Raw genomic sequence first — 16540 nt, 5'->3', positions numbered from 1 at the left:
GACAGACCAACATCACAGTGAAAGAAGGTTTGATGTAGGTGACTGGCTATTTCTATGGCTACAACCATGTAAGAAAATATCCCTCAAGCAAGCTAAGAAGGATAATAAATTATCACCAAAGTATTATGGTCCATACAAGGTGTTGCAAAAGATTGGTATATGGCATACAAATTGGATCTTCCTACATCTTCCCAAGTGCACCCATTTTTCCATTTTTTATGCTTAAAGAAGGTTATAGGTGACAAGCTCCCAGTTCAAAAAATATTTCTAGAACTTGACGAGGAAGGAAAATTCATATTGGAACCTGAAGAAGTCACAGAAACAAAAACTCGATAGCTATGGAATCGATCAATTTCAGTGTATCTCATCAAGTGGAAGAACTTACCCACCAAAGATTCCACATGGGAGGATGAGAATTTTATTCAGAAGCATCCAAAACTACTCAAGCACTAAGAACAACACTTTTATGAGGGAGTGGGGTATTTTAGGCCATACTAATGTATTCCCTTATTTTTATTGTAATTGTAGTCCTTTATTATTATTGTTGTGCCCATGCTGTCCCCATATTTTTATTATTGTGCCCCATAGAAGCCCACTATTGTTATTGTTGTACCCTTACATTATTATTGTTATGTCGGCTTTGACTATATTGTGACCCCTTAGACTCCTATATATAGAAAGGAGGTCTTCTCATTTGTATCATCCAATAATTGTTAATTTATAACATATTTACTGATCAAACAGGAACTATTACCTCAAAATAGGTACTCAAGCCCAAAAATAAAAATTAAAACATGAAAAAACAACCCAAAAATAAAAAGTGTTGATTCTGCATCACCATTTTTTTTAGAGTAAATTTTCAATATTTTTTGAAATAATAGTAAAAAATAATAAAGGTCATTTAGTTTGGTGCAAAAAACACCTTGAAATCGAAAAATGTTGATGCCAAAATAAGTCTTTTTTCACGGGACATTTTCAACATTTTTTAATAATGATATTAAAAATAAAATATCGTGACTCTGAAAAACTTTAAATTTCCAACGATTTTCAAGAATGAAATTAACGATAAAATATCACGTCTTTGAAAAGACTTAAAATTCCAATGATTTTTAAGCATGACATTAAATTTAAAATATCACTTTGAAAAACCTTAAAATTCCAACGATTTTCAAGCATGATGCTAAGAAAAAGTAGTTATAACTATTTTCAACCATAACATTAAAGATAAAATATCACGACTTAGAAAAATATTAAAATCTTGAAAATTTCTCAACCATGGAATTAAAACCAAAGATTATGACCCTAAAACAATCTTAAGTTTTCAAAATATTTCAAGCATGACATTATGGAAAAAATTTATGACTGAAAAAACTGTAAAAATGAACACCTAAATGAAGGAGTTACTATACCAAGAGTATTTTTCTTTAAATGTTAAATGTATAGCAATTTTAAATTCTTAGCCTAAGACAACTTGAGACATTGGAAAAAAAATTTAAAAATCAACTACCAAATCGCATATAATGGGTTCGGGTTGCTAAACAAGCATCGACATGGACCTTACATATATATATAAACAAAAATTCAAATATTGAAAAAAAATTAAAATATAATAACAAGTAATAAAACATAAAAAAACATAACAAAAAAATCAAATACAAAAAATATATAGAAATGCAAAAAACAATAAACAAAAACACAAAAATACAAAAGAAAACAAAAATTCAAATATTGAAAAAAAATAAAAATTAAAAATAATAACAACTAATAAAACATAAAAAAAACATGACAGAAAAAATCAAATATAAAAAATATATAATAATGACATTAAAAAAAACTATAAAATGTAAAAACAATTAACCATACCATGTAAAAAAAAAAAAAAAAGAATAAAAGAAGAGTAAAATAAAATAAAAACCAAATAAGAAAATAAAATTAAAAAAATAAAATACAACATTAAAAAAAAAATCTTAAAAAAAATAAAAATCCGCCCTCCGTCCACCCAGCCCACCCCAACTTGGAGGCCCAACTAGCCACGGGTGGCAAAGGGTCTTTCATCACAAAAAATAAATTAAAAAAAAAAAAAAAACGAAAATGAAATTAACTTGTAAAAATGAAAAAATTTAATAAAAAAAGATAACACAAAAAACAAAAATTAATATATATATATATATATATATATATATATATATTATTTAAGAAAAAAACCAAAATTTTAAGTTAAAAATAAAATATAAAAAAATAAAAACATCATTTAAAAAAAAGGTTAAATAATTACCAAAAATAAAAGAAAAAAAAATTATAATTAATTATTTTTTCAAAACAATTAAAAAAATTAAAATTAAAATTATATATATATATATATATATATATATATATATATATATATATATATATATATATAATAATAATTGATATAAAAACATTTAAATTAAAAAAATAAATTAAAAACAATTAAAAAAAAAATTAAATTAAAAAACAAACTTTAAAAACAAAAAATAAAAATAAAAACATTTAAAAAAAATTATTTATAATTAAAATTAAAAATATTTAAATTTAAAAATTAAAAGAAATGAAAAAAATAAAACAATTAAAAAAATAAAAATAAAAAAATATTATTTAAAAAATTTGAAAAAAAATAATAAAAAATACGATTCTCTCCCACCCCGCCCCACCTCTCCCACCCCGCCCCCTCTCCCCTCTCCCACCCCAGCTCCCATCCTCCCCTCTCCCCTGCCCTTGTCACTCCCCTCTCACCTCCCCCTCGCTGCCCCCTACCTGACCCCGCCCCCTCCTCCCTCCCTCAGCCCCCTCCCCTCCCCACTCGGCCCTGCACACCCACTTGGGTCCCCAGCTAGCGGCCAAGAGGCCGCATGCCGATTCCGGGAATTAGCCTGCGGCCTCTTGGCAGATGGCTAGGGGCCCAGGCTAGGTGGGGGACAGCTAAACCTCTAGCCTCTATGGCTTGAATGAGGCTGAAAATTACGATTTTTCTACACTTAGATTTCATTATGGAAACTTATAGGTGAGCATTTCACTTTGCTGACTTGATTTCTGGGGTGTAAATGGAGGTTAGATAGAGTAAGCAAGATTATCGTCAAGATTATTCTGCTAGTCTATGTCTTTCTATATTTCTTTCTACCCTATCTAGGGTAGGCACATTCAAAATATGCTGGAAATTATGTATCCTAGCATAGGACTAAACTTTAATAGTTCCTTCTTTTGTTTTCCATTATTTATGTGTATATGATCAATTCAGTGCCTTATACAATATGCATTTGAACTTTTGCACATTTTTTTTTTAAAGTTAATCTAACATCCATGTAATAATTATTTTCGGTCTAGGACAACTTAATGAGTACTATATTTTGTAGGAGTATATCTGTGCCTTCTCTATTCAACTTTTGGCTATTATCAATAGTAGATTTTGTTTCAGTTAATGAATTTAATAACTTTTGGGGAAAAAAGATGTCAGACATTATGTTTTTATAATTTTCTCTCTTCAATCTTTTGCACACCATCTCATATAGACTAATATATGTGGATCATACATTAATCAATGGGCATATAAATTCCTTGGTAGCTATCGCATGAGTGCAGCTCACTAAAATACTCAAAGAGACAATGAATGTTCAACATCCTCAATGCCTAGCCCTTTTCGATTACTAATTTGTGTGTCTAATGTAGTTATGAAATAACATGCCCTAATATTGATTGTATTGTCCATACAAATATGATGACCCTTCCATTAATAATTTTTATATAATTTATAATTTACATGCTATGCTAGCACTAATTACTTCTAGAGCTAATCTCCTTTTTATTCATTAAATTGCATCCATCTAACTTGCCAGAATTTCCTTATTTACTTTTTTTTTTAAGTAGATATATACAATTTTTATGCATGTAGAAGGAATTCATGTTTATTTTCAAAGAAAAAGCTCCTATAGTTACATCCACCCTCCCGTAGCAGTATTTTGTAACATGCAATACATACTTATGCACTCATCCCCCCGCGCCTACCTCGGCCCCCAGCCAGCGGCCAAGAGGCAGCAGGTTGGGGTCCCGGGCAGGTGAGGAGGGCCAGGTGGGGTAGGGAAGGGGGTGAGGGAGGCTGAAGGGGGCAGCAAGGGGGAGGGGAGAAGGGAGCATCGGGGGAGGGAGGGAGTGAGGTGGGGAGGAGAGGAGGGGAAGGGGAGAGGGAAGGCGGGGTCTAGGGTGGGGGAAGGGGGAGGGGAGGCAGGGTCTAGGGTGGGGGAAGGCAGGGGGAGCAAGGGGGTAAGGACAGAGAGGCGGGTGGGATTAGGTGGAGCGAGGGGGGAAGAGAGCCTTTTTTTAATATATATATATATATATATATATATATATATATATATATATATATATTCTTTTTTTGTTTTTTAATGTTTTACTTTTTTTTTTAATTTTAATTTTTTTGTTTTTTGTTTGTTTGTTTGTTTTTGTTTTTGTTTTTGTTTTTTTTTTTTTAATTTAATTCTTTTGTTTTTAAATTTTTTAAATTTTTTTTTTTTTTGTTTTTTAATTGCTTTGAATCTTTTAATTTTGTTTTTTGAATTTTTATTTTTTCTTTTTGAATTTTTGTTTTTTTCTTTTGTTTTTAAATTTTTATAATCTAATTTTTTTATTTTTGTTATTTTCTTTTAATTTAATTTTATGTTATTTCTTAATTTTGTTTTGTTTTGTTTTGTTTTGTTTTTTTTTTTTTTTTTTTAATCTAATTTTTAAATTTTTGTTATTTTCTTTTAATTTTAATTTAGGTTATTTCTTTAATTTTATAATTTTAATTTCAAAAAACAATTCTTAAATTTTTATTTTATTTTACTTTTTATTTTTAATTTTGTTTATTTAAATTAAATATATATTTTTTGTTTTTTTGTTTTTTTTTGGTAATTATTTAAAGTTTTTTTGTAATGAGGTTTTTATTTTTTATTTGTTTTTTTTAACCAAAAAAATGTTTTTAGATAATTTTATTTTATTTATTTATTTTTTTAATTATATATATATATATATATATATATATATATGAAAATTTTGATTTTTTTATTTATTTTTTGATCTATATCTATATCTATATCTATATCTATATCTATATCTATATCTATATCTATCTATCTATCTATCTATCTATCTATCTATCTATCTATATATATATATATATATATATATATATATATATAGTTGTTTTCCATTCATTTTTTATTCAATTTCTTTTTTGTATTTGATTTTTTTGTCATGTTTTTTATTTTATTACTAACATGAAAATCACCAATATTTAAAAAAAATTATCCACACTTAATTCATTAGAAAATTTAAAGTGTAAAAACTAAGCCCTCTAAATAAAAAGGGTTGATGCTCATCCACACTTTTCAAAATCAAGATGAAAACCACCGACAAAAAAAATATATTCACACTTGATACATAAAAAAAATTGAAGTGTCCAAAATAAGCACTCTAAAAAAATGTGTTCATGCTGCAACGACACTTTTCAAAATCGACATGAAAATCACTAACATTTAAAAAAATTATTGATGTTGCATCAACACTTTTCAAAATCAGCCTGAAAATCACTAACATTTAAAAAAAATGTTCATACTAGATACATAAAAAATTTAAAATGGCAAAAATATGCTCCAAAAAAGAAAGGTGATTCTGAATCACCATTTTTCAAAATCGAGTGATTTTTTGCTACCTCAAAAAATGGATACTAGGTCATTTTCTCTTTTGATCGGTAACTATGTTTTATATAATCTAAAGGAGGTTGTTGTCTCGAAGAAGTTGATTTTGAAGTCGTTGCTCTATCTTTTCTTCTATTTTGTGAGCTGGTCGCATAACACATAGTGACATTAAGGTTGAGGGCTTTGTGCAAACCCAAGACGAGTGCTTCATATTCAACAGTGTTGTTTGTGCACTCAAACTCCAAGCAGTGTGAGACTAAATGCTTTATTCTCCTTGGGTCAATCAAAACACACCCGGCTCCAGAGCCATACTATGTCTTTTATCCATCAAAATAAAAGGTACACAAATCATCTATATAAGGACCACTTGCCATGCTAGTACTTCTAACACTACTGCTACTATTGTTCCAAAATATTATACATGTTCCATTTTCACTAGTTGGGCAAGGAAGCATACCCAACTGTGTATTTGGTGGGGTGGGCCTTGGTTGTGAAAGATAACACCCTAGCTGTGTTTCCAGAAAGAAATTGCCAAACAAAAGTTCTGCAAAATCCAACGGTTCATAATGACCATCGAAGGGAGTAATGTTTTGCTTCATACACCTCTCGGAAAACACTCAAATCTGGTTTCTTTTGCCCTGATACGGAAGCCATACATGGACCAGTCTATAGAAAAATATCCTTGCAATTTGTTGGACCAGTGTCTATTGAGCAGTAAGTCATATGCTTCCAGGATGTCCACTATCACAATGTTGATGCACTGGTGAATTCATCCATCAGACGATAACCAGATGATCACATCCTAGAGTTCACCAATGGTTGGTACACATGTTCGATCAAGTTGGATGATCTTTGCAGCTGTACTGCTCCATTACGCATTGATATTTTTAGAAAGAGTCGTGTGACATTGACTTACGTGCCAGAGTCAACCAAACAATTGTGGACATTGAAGTTGAAAATTTCGAAAGATAACAAAAATGGTGGGTAGAGATAGTTCTCTTCTTCTCTGTGAAGCACATTAAGTACAAATGCGAGTGATCCGAGAGACTTAATTGATCCTTTGCTAGAAGAGGCATCATTCTCTATGGAGGTTTGCCCCATTGCATGCAACAAGATATCCCACTGACCCATGAGTTTGGTGAGTTTGTACAGAGAGATGTTTGCACGGGTCTTCTTCATGTCTTCGAAAATATTGTAGTCCAAAGCGGGAAGACTCACTAAGTTGTCTGGGGGAAGACTTAAGTTTGTATTTTCCAGTGGAGTGTTCTGAAGTGACCTGCTCATGGACGAATCTTTGGTTAGAGCTGTCTTCACAGACTTGTTTTGTGTTCTTTATGTTGAGGTTACCAGTGGTTCAAATTTTCTGAAAATTTGCTTGAATTTCTCTTTTAGTACATCAATCACAATTGGAGCCCCTTGACTTCTTAAGTTGTATTAATCGTTTTGTTTTGGTTCCTCCTTCTCAGTGGTTGTTTTCTTCTAGGAAGCATTTAGACACTGATACATGTTAACCACGAGCCCAGAAATTGGAGCTTCATCAGATGCAACATCCTTTTCATCATATTCATCTTCCAGTTAAACCTGCTCACTGGCATAAAGATGATCGTTTCATTATTGAAGCCACGGAGTTCACAACTCGGTTCCAATCTGTGCAGGTCTTCTCTGAGTGTTGCGTTTGGTGGAAATCACAGAATTTATCCTTACCAAGATGCTCTGCTTGGAACACAACATTTGAACTCTATGCAGATTTAGCTTGGTGGCTATTGTTGCTACATGATGTCCCATTATTTATGTGCACAAAACCAGATGGTCTGCTGCTCACTGTTGTCTCGTTTGTTCGTTGCTTGAGTTCTACTACTTAAGTTGTCAAGAACTTAAGGACACGAATAAGGGTCACAGCATCTTGGAACTTCCTGCTCTTGTCTTTGGAGTCCTTCGCTGATACATCATCTATAATGAGTCTAATCGCGCGCATGTCCTTCTCCACGTCAATTGCTTCTTGGCAATTTTTGGATAGCATTGGTTTCACAACTCACTTGATGGAATGTGCAATGCTCGTCGACAATGAAGATGTGTAGTAGTTGACTATGATGGCATCATGAGGTTTAGTGTCTGTAGTGAAATTGTTCAGGATACAGTTAAACCTCTAGTTAAATTCTTTCACTTTCTCTTTTGGCTCCATCTTAAGAATACCAAACTCTTTCAATAACATGGTGGGGGTTTTGTCATCAGCAAAGTTTTCAAGGAAAATTATTTTGTACATCCCCTAGTTCTGAATGGAGTTGATAGGAAGGCTATGGTACCATACAACTGCTCTTCCATCCAAGGTACATGGAAACAATCTACATGCAACATCATCATAACGTAGCTCGAGTGTATGCAGATGTACGTAGAATGTGTCTAGATGGTCTTCCCCCTTCACAGCTATGTTAGAGTCATATTTCATTAACAAATTTTCTGTGTGCCTTGGCGTCTTGTGCAAGGCACCGTGGAGTGCCAATGGGCCCTGTGTTATCCATTCCAAATTTTGGTAAGCCATGTCTTCTTTTCTTTGTACTGCTCTTCTTCTTCTCAATTAGACGATTGAACCTCTGAATTTGTTGATTCATCTCTCTTTCTACCTCTTCCACTGCCTTCCCCTTCGCTACCTCCATCGGAACATGAGCCCAAGAGTGTGTTGTTAACTTCTTCTCCTTGTAAGAAAAGAGGAGGTTCCTCTTCATTCTCAACAATGTTAGCCTGAACTATTCAAGAGTGGTGAGGATTACTTCTTCAACATACGAGACTACCACTCCTGTGGGTTTAGTATTTTTCTTCCTCTGCAAAGAGGAATGGTTATGTACTCCTGGGATCAGTCCAATGGATTTGGAAAATGATGGGTGATGGGATGGATTGAGCAAAGGTGATGATATGAGATTTCTTGTTCGGGTCTGGGAGGTGAGGATTAACCAAGTTTAGAGTTGTGCATGGGAGAGAGGGAGTTCGTGTTACTGCCTTGACCAGATGATAGATATGTCGGGTTAAGAGGACATTCAACCATAAACAACTAGAATCCCTCCTTCTAGCACCAGAAATGTTGATGGTGGTGGAGCTGCCAACATTTAGGGGATCCACCCGGTATGAAGTCCCAAATATACCTCACGTTATTTAGTGTAGGAGTCTCATCCGTTATGATGGCCTTGTTGTCATTACCTTAGATATTTGCCTTAGCTATTGTTGTTCAACACATGAGAGTGTTATTCTTGTAACTTCAAGAAAGCGAGGTGAGTGTGCTTGGTGAGTGCGTAATGTAACTCTATGTCCGAGTTCTCTTACTGTCTAAAGGGTGGAGGTAAAGTGAGCCTCTTAATGAGGGAGAATAGTCCCAACCCAAGAATAAACACACGCAAACAACAACAAGGTTATATCCAGCATCTAGTGGAATAGTCCACAGTGGATGCAGTAGTTGTGAAAACCAAAGTTCAAGGGAAAACATGTACACCATCCAGCGGAATGGTCCACACGGGAGAGACGGTCATTATAACCAATAAAACACAAAGATGGTCTACCTAATGTATAGCAGAGTAGTCCACACAGACGAGACAACAACGATAAAAAATACAACACATTTTCAACAATATGAGTACTAAAATAATTGAAGTAGTTCAACTGTCTTAGTACAGGTTAATAAAACATGCATTAAAAACATTTAAAAAATAGTCTTACAAATGGATACAAAATATGCATGAAAACGTGTTGGCCTGAGACAAGATTCTTAATTAAGCAAAAGATCCAAGACACATATCTACACCATACATCACTAGCCTCAGTAGTGGGATGTTGGAGCCACTCCTCACTCCTAAAGGAATAGAGTATAGACTCTCAAGGCTATGTGGGAGGAACCAAGGTGAAAAGTCCTTTGTTTATACAATGAGGGGGTATATAGAGTTAGGGGGGGTATGACTGACCCTTGTGACTCTTCGACTTCCCTCATGACTGTTTGACTTCCTATGACTTTTCTACTTTACATGACTCTTCGCCTTCATATGTGGGTTTCTTAGACTTCCACTTTGCATTACATTGATTACAACAAGTATGGCCCATAGTAGTGATGTGGCCGAGGAAACTCATGACACAACTCGACATGACACTACTGACATGTACTGGATGACTCTCATGTCTGTGTGGAGCTCTTGTGCTGCTGAGTGATGATATCCTATTGGTATAACATGTCTTCACCTCCATATGGCAAAGTGTGCGGGGTCATCGTTGGTCTTGGTCTTTGCTTGATGGTGCATGTGAATGTGTCAGCTTCACTCGCTTGCTCATTGTGCTTCATGTTTTCCTTTGACCGTGAGAAATTCGTCTAGCATCCGCCTCTTTTCCATCCCGTTCATCATCGTGCCATGTTTCATTGATGTAAATGTTCCTGCAATCACTGATGATGAGACGACATCAAATCCCAAAAATATCCTAGTCTACCATGATGCATTGTTTTACATTTCGATGCAGGTGACCGAGAGAAGGACAAGGTGCTGAGGCTGCGGGAGCACAACACAGGTTGGGATGCAGTGCTTCGAAGCACTATTGGGAAAAACTACACAGATGTCACTAGGAGAAATATTTTTGCAATTTGAGACAGTAGTGACAACTGCGGGGAAAAACCCAGTTGGGAGGCAGAACTGCATAGTTTCTGGGAGGAAGGCCAGGTAGGGTGTCGGGGAGCTACTCGACCAAAACTACACATTTTTTCAAGGGAACATAAAGCAATTCATCTAACTGGGAACAAAGAAATTTCTTCTGAGACGACAGTGTGGGTAGCAAGAGGCACTAGAATAAAAATTTGTGCAGTTTTCCAGAGGAGCACAAGGTCTGGCTATGGGAGTTGCTGGTCAAAACCACACAATCCTAAGAGAGTCCTCACCCAGACAATTCCGCAGTTTCTAAGCTAGTTGCAAAGTGGGGAAGAAGCGTTGGACAAGATAGCTCTGCGCAATTCTTGAGCTGGTTGCAGAGCGGGGATGAAGCGTTAGCAGGACATGACAACTCTGTGCAATTCTTGGGCTAGTTGCAAAGAGGGAAGTCTGGGTAGGACATGACAACTCTACGTAGTTTCTAGGCTAGTTGCAAAGCAGGCAGAATGGGCAGGGCATGACAGTTATGTGTAATTTTGGAGTTCAGTACAACCCAGGGTCACAACCCAAGTTTTTTTTCTCGTTGATGAGTGGGAGGCTTAATGGAAGGTCTTGTGGGAAGAGTGAAGTTGGTTGGCTTCTGGGACAAGATCTGTGCAGTTCTGGGAGTCAGTTAACTGGCTCATTTCTAGAATTGCGCAGAGCAGGTTGCTCGGAGGACAACCTCAATCTATGTGTAGTTCTAGGCAGCAGTGCAAGGTCACTGAGATTGAGTCTAGTTGATGGAGAGTTGTCGTTTCGATAGATTTTTAGGAAAATTGACTAAGTGTGAAAGCAAGTGTACTTGTGCATACACGACAATGTGATCACACACTTAGCATGACTCCACGACAGGACACTTCAAACCAACAAGACAACATGTGCTTAGTGAGACTGACTCGAAGGTTGAGAGTGACAAGTGCGACAGTTGAAATATGTCTTTGAATGACCGTGACGACACTTGTGTGACAATGTTTATGACTTAGTGTGTGAATGCGACCAATGTCGACAAAGCGAAAACAACTCATACACCCAAAGACAAACCTTGAAAATTCCAAAACAAACTCACAAGCACGACAAGCAATCATAATGCCAAAAGACGATTGGTGATTGATCAAGCAAAGAGGGTGTGAAAACTCAACGAGAGCTCATGGGATGAACACGAGTGTTTGCTACCATCAAGGAGAAAACCAAAAAAGCCTCCAAAATTTTAGAGGGTGCTGTAATCGCTCCAATAAAACCCATTACCATGTCCTTTAATTACTAATTGAAAGATAAAAAACTACTGCAAAATAGGAATAGGAAAAACATTGAAAAGAAAATCCTAATATGAAAATATATATTTATTACACATTTTGACATCAAAGTGAAGATAAACTTCAAAATATTTATTTATTACCTCCCTAGCATCATCACGGGGTGGAGGTGTATGACAAAGATGGAAGTACCAGAATGAGGGAAGAGGTACTTTTTAATTTAAACATAATATAAATCTTCACTTTTTTCGGTTGCCCGAAGATGCCATAAGACAGTTAAATGGGCCCAAAGAAAATTTGACTGTCCTTCATAATGTGTGGTGTAGGGTCCGAAAGGAATGTATCTGGATTGGCTCGTGTAGGGCACCTAACTAACGATACAGGCAAAACAAATAATTTAAAAACTTCGTTTTTTGTCTGTAAAAGAAATAGTTAATGAGGCCAGGAGGAAATTTGAATCTCTATGTCATAAAGTGTGATGTAGGGTCCGAACTAATTCACCTGGATTAGATTGTGTCTTCGCATGTACATAGCGATTACAGGCACAGAGAATCACCCTTGTCTTATCTACTTCGGCTGCACGAAACAAATCTTCCATGTATGATTTTTATTCCATTCATCTAAAGCCACTTCTTCATTTATAAGGGTTTTTTGGAAATAAAATGCTCCTATGGATGGCTTGGTCGGCGACTTTAACCGTTTAGAATCTGTAGGTCATTACACAGTTGAATTTGACAAGACCTTAAAAGACGATTTTTTGGGGCAACGTCTTAAATTTGTGTGAGAGATATGAGGTATAAGATAATCTGAACGTGCAGGTGAACAAATACCATGTTAATTATGGGGCAGATTTCACCCGAGGTCAAAACCTGTAGCAAAATTTTTCATGCATTACGGTGGTACTAAATCCTTAAAGCCCGGGAAGAATCGATTATGTGCATATCGGAGTGAGATGAATAAGCAAAGTCCCTTTAATTTTGGATTTGCATGTGAAGCAACCTAACCATATCTGTAGGTACTGTTGTGTATTTTGGAAGGATTTGCAATTCGGAAATCGCCATTAGCTGGCTTGTCCGTATTTTGGGAGTTATTGATAATAATTTCACTTTCTCTAGAATTGTGACAGAGGGGTCGAGTTATTCTCATTGCTGATATGGTAGTTTTGAACAACCGTGATTATTGGCTATCCATTTTTCTAACAGTGATTGTCGGGCGTTATTCCGGTAAAGTACTCTCACCCACATGGTAACATTCTTCGATGCCCAATAAAAATGACTTAGCCCCAACATTAATGCCCAACTCGTGCATAGTTTATTCATTTACTAATTCCCAATTTCTTATATAAGAAAGGGCAAGGTGTTCATGCAGATTCGTGCACACCAGCTAAGTTCAACACAAGTTTGACCATCTTATGTGTAGTCGACTGGTATTAGTTATAATTTATAGGAATTAGCCTAGCAGCTTGTTATTATGATTTACCATATTTTCTTCTGCAATTAGTATACTCCATGTCATAAGCTCAACAGAGTCTTCTCTTGCTCAATATGTTGTTAGCAGAATCGATTCAGCAGAGATCTTGTATAGCAGCCAATTAGTGATATTCCTATCGTTGTAATCTGCAGATTGCAACATTCTTGGCCCGCTTCTCTAACCAAAATGTCTGGCTATCGATGTGTACTGCCATTGCTTAGTTTCTTTGGAATGTTTTGCGCTCGTTCTTCACCAGTCAAGTCATTCGAAATTTTCGAAAATTTGACAGCGGCTGTGCTTGGTCAGCCTGCGGCTGTATCTGGTTCTAAAAGTACTCAACAATCTGCAACGAAATATGGGGAGCAGCCCGAACGGGTAGCTGAAGCGGTTGAAAGGTAATTGGTCTCCGTCATGCAATGCATAATTCAGTTAGTATGGTACTTGAGATAGATGTCGAATTGCTGACATTTGTCTCGTTCATGAATGAGTAGATTAGATATCGTCCACAAGTAAGGCTTTATAGAAATTTTCAGTGTTGAAAGGCCCAGTTTTCTGCAATGGCATTCTATTCACCAGGGCTGAACTTTATGTGAAGATGGAACTATTTTAACCACGGGCGGCATCGGATATGTCGAAGTGTGCTTAATTATTGAGCTAGCAGTCTTAATGCATGGTATTCTTAGTACATAATACTCAATATTGGCAACAAATAACCAACTTGCTCACGAGCCATAAAAACACGGGGTTGTATATCCCAGCAGTTAGATCACTCGCCTTCCAAAATGCAACTGTGGACATTTATGACCCCAGCTGATTATTTTCCGCCCTTAATATTCAGCGAGATGATATTTTAGATTTGATTGGCCGCAAAAGCAAATTACCTCCACTAGGTTCTAGAGAACTTTAAATATATTTCCGTCAGGGCTGTACGGTACCTTGCTTGTCTATAATATGCGTTTAGGGATTTGAAGGTGTTAAATATATTTCCGTCAGGGCTGTACGGTACCTTGCTTGTCTATAATATGCGTTTAGGGATTTGAAGGTGTTATGGGCTTGGGCTTAATTAATGTAATATATGGTGGGAGAAATAACCGTTAATTGATGCAATGTATTGCTTGTCTATAATATGCGTTTAGGGATTTGAAGGTGTTATGGGCTTGGGCTTAATTAATGTAATATATGGTGGGAGAAATAACCGTTAATTGATGCAATGTATCGCAGGAGCATTAACAATTCGAGGAGGGAACTAAGTTATTTGTCTTGCGGAACGGGGAACCCCATCGACGACTGCTGGCGCTGCAATCCAGATTGGGAAAACGATCGAAAGAGGCTCGCAGATTGCGCCATTGGGTTTGGCAGGAATGCCATTGGAGGGAGGAATGGGAGGATTTACGTTGTCACAGATTCCAATGACTACGACGCAGTCAATCCCCGGCCGGGTACCCTGCGCCACGCTGTTATTCAAACTGAGCATCTGTGGTAATTTTTTAAAGAGACATGGTCATCCAGCTCAAAGAAGAGCTTATAATGAGCAGTTACAAGACAATCGACAGGAGAGGTGTAAATGTCCACATTGCCAACGGTGCCTGCATTACGGTACAATGCGTTCACCACATTATCATTCACGGGATTCACATCCATGACTGCAAGCCTGCAGGAAATGCCATGGTGAGGGATTCCCCGGGACATTACGGGTGGAGGACGAGAAGTGATGGAGATGGAGTCTCCATCTTTGGGGGAAGCAATATCTGGGTAGACCATTGCTCCTTGTCATACTGTGCAGATGGACTCATCGATGCAATCCTGGGGTCGACTGCAATAACAATTTCAAACAACTTTATGACGCACCATGATAAGGTTTGAATCTCAAATTTAGCTTTGTAACATTAAAAGTTCAAAATTTCCTATTCATGCTCATCCCATTCGTCACATTGTGATATATAAATTGTCGCAGGTCATGCTCCTCGGCCACAGCGACGAATATATGCAGGACGTTAACATGCAAGTAACGGTTGCCTTCAACCATTTCGGGGAAGGGCTCGTGCAACGCATACCCAGGTATCTGAACCGATCTGATTTCAGATTTTTCGTTTTGTGTTTTATTTGTTAACAATCCAGCAAAGCTTAGAGGTCAAAAGTTTCTCTGTAAAACAATATTTAATGCCCAATCGCAGATGCCGACATGGCTACTTCCACGTGGTGAACAACGATTACACACACTGGGAAATGTACGCAATCGGTGGAAGTGCGAACCCAACAATCAACAGCCAAGGCAATCGATTCCTCGCACCTGTCGATCGCTCTTCAAAGGAGGTAAACGTTGCTTCCTCATTTCTGCTCAATCTATTAGTGTCGAAACTAACAGAGTGAGTAGATGGAAAGCACAGGTCACGAAGCACGAGGACGCACCGGAAAGCGCATGGAGGCGGTGGAATTGGAGGTCAGACGGAGACCTATGGTTGAACGGAGCGTTCTTTACTCAATCGGGCGCGGCCGCATCATCGAGTGATGCGAAGGCTTCTAGCGTAGCAGCAAAGCCATCGTCTCTGGTTGGCTCCCTCACAGGGAACGCCGGTGTTCTGGCATGCCGAACAGGCACCCGCTGTTAATCCCAACAACAGTGCGATGCACATAGCCACTCTCAATCTCCCCGTCTGTCCCAATTAGCTTTTCGGTAGCAACTTCTCTTTCATGTGAGAGCATAATTTGACGAAGCTCTTCCACTTTTCAAACATTGAGCTGCACGAATATACCCCTCTCCTCTTTTATGTATGAGAGTTAATGCGCAGGCGTAGATGTGTTCTAGATTGTCGATCGCATAAATAATGTGAATGTACAGTCATTTATATAAGTTTTCGATTCTATTTCGGTGTCCATGGGTATTTTCATACTATTTCTCATGGGTTATTTCTTCTTCTTTCTCTTTCGCTGGTTATTTCTTTTTCATACTATTTCTCATGGGTTATTTCTTCTTCTTTCTCTTTCACTGGTTATTTTTTGTTCAAACTAGTAATAAGACAACTAGTAATAGGACAACTACAAGATATATTTGAATAGTAATAAGACAGTTACAAGATATATTTGTTTATTAAACCAAAAAGATGACCTTTTAACCCAATCTAAACCGACATACTCCAAACCGTATTACCTTCCCAAAAAAAACCTTTTAACCAAATCTAAAGCGTTTTTAACCCTATTACATTCCAAAAAAATGACTCTTTAACCAAATCTAAACCGTTTTAGGAGAAAGATTTAAAATTATAATCTTGAACAATTTTTAAGGCATATTCCAAACACAAGATCCAGTTTTAGGAGAGATTTAAAATTATACTCTTCGAATATTAAGAAAAAGATCAAACACATTATTTTACTTCATATACACAGGATTTTTAAAATAAGATAATTGGCTAAATATTCTAAATTTTTTATTAATTCATTTTAAAGTAGCAGTGGAATCATAATTTTTTTA

The 16540-nt window shown here is 36.4% G+C and overlaps 1 pseudogene; it reads left to right on the top strand.

Annotated features, from left to right (window-relative positions):
- The first annotated feature begins 13257 nt into the window (after positions 1-13257).
- Positions 13258-15680, top strand: LOC149181551 (putative pectate lyase 5; annotated as a pseudogene).
- Positions 15681-16540: the final 860 nt, after the last annotated feature.

The sequence above is a fragment of the Pinus tabuliformis genome, chromosome 3_2, assembly GCF_031772625.1.
Source record: "Pinus tabuliformis cultivar Carrire ecotype Pingquan chromosome 3_2, CPIR1, whole genome shotgun sequence".
Taxonomy (NCBI): domain Eukaryota; kingdom Viridiplantae; phylum Streptophyta; class Pinopsida; order Pinales; family Pinaceae; genus Pinus; species Pinus tabuliformis.
The sequence above is the reverse complement of the archived record's forward strand: the minus strand, read 5'-3'. Positions and strand labels throughout refer to the sequence as shown.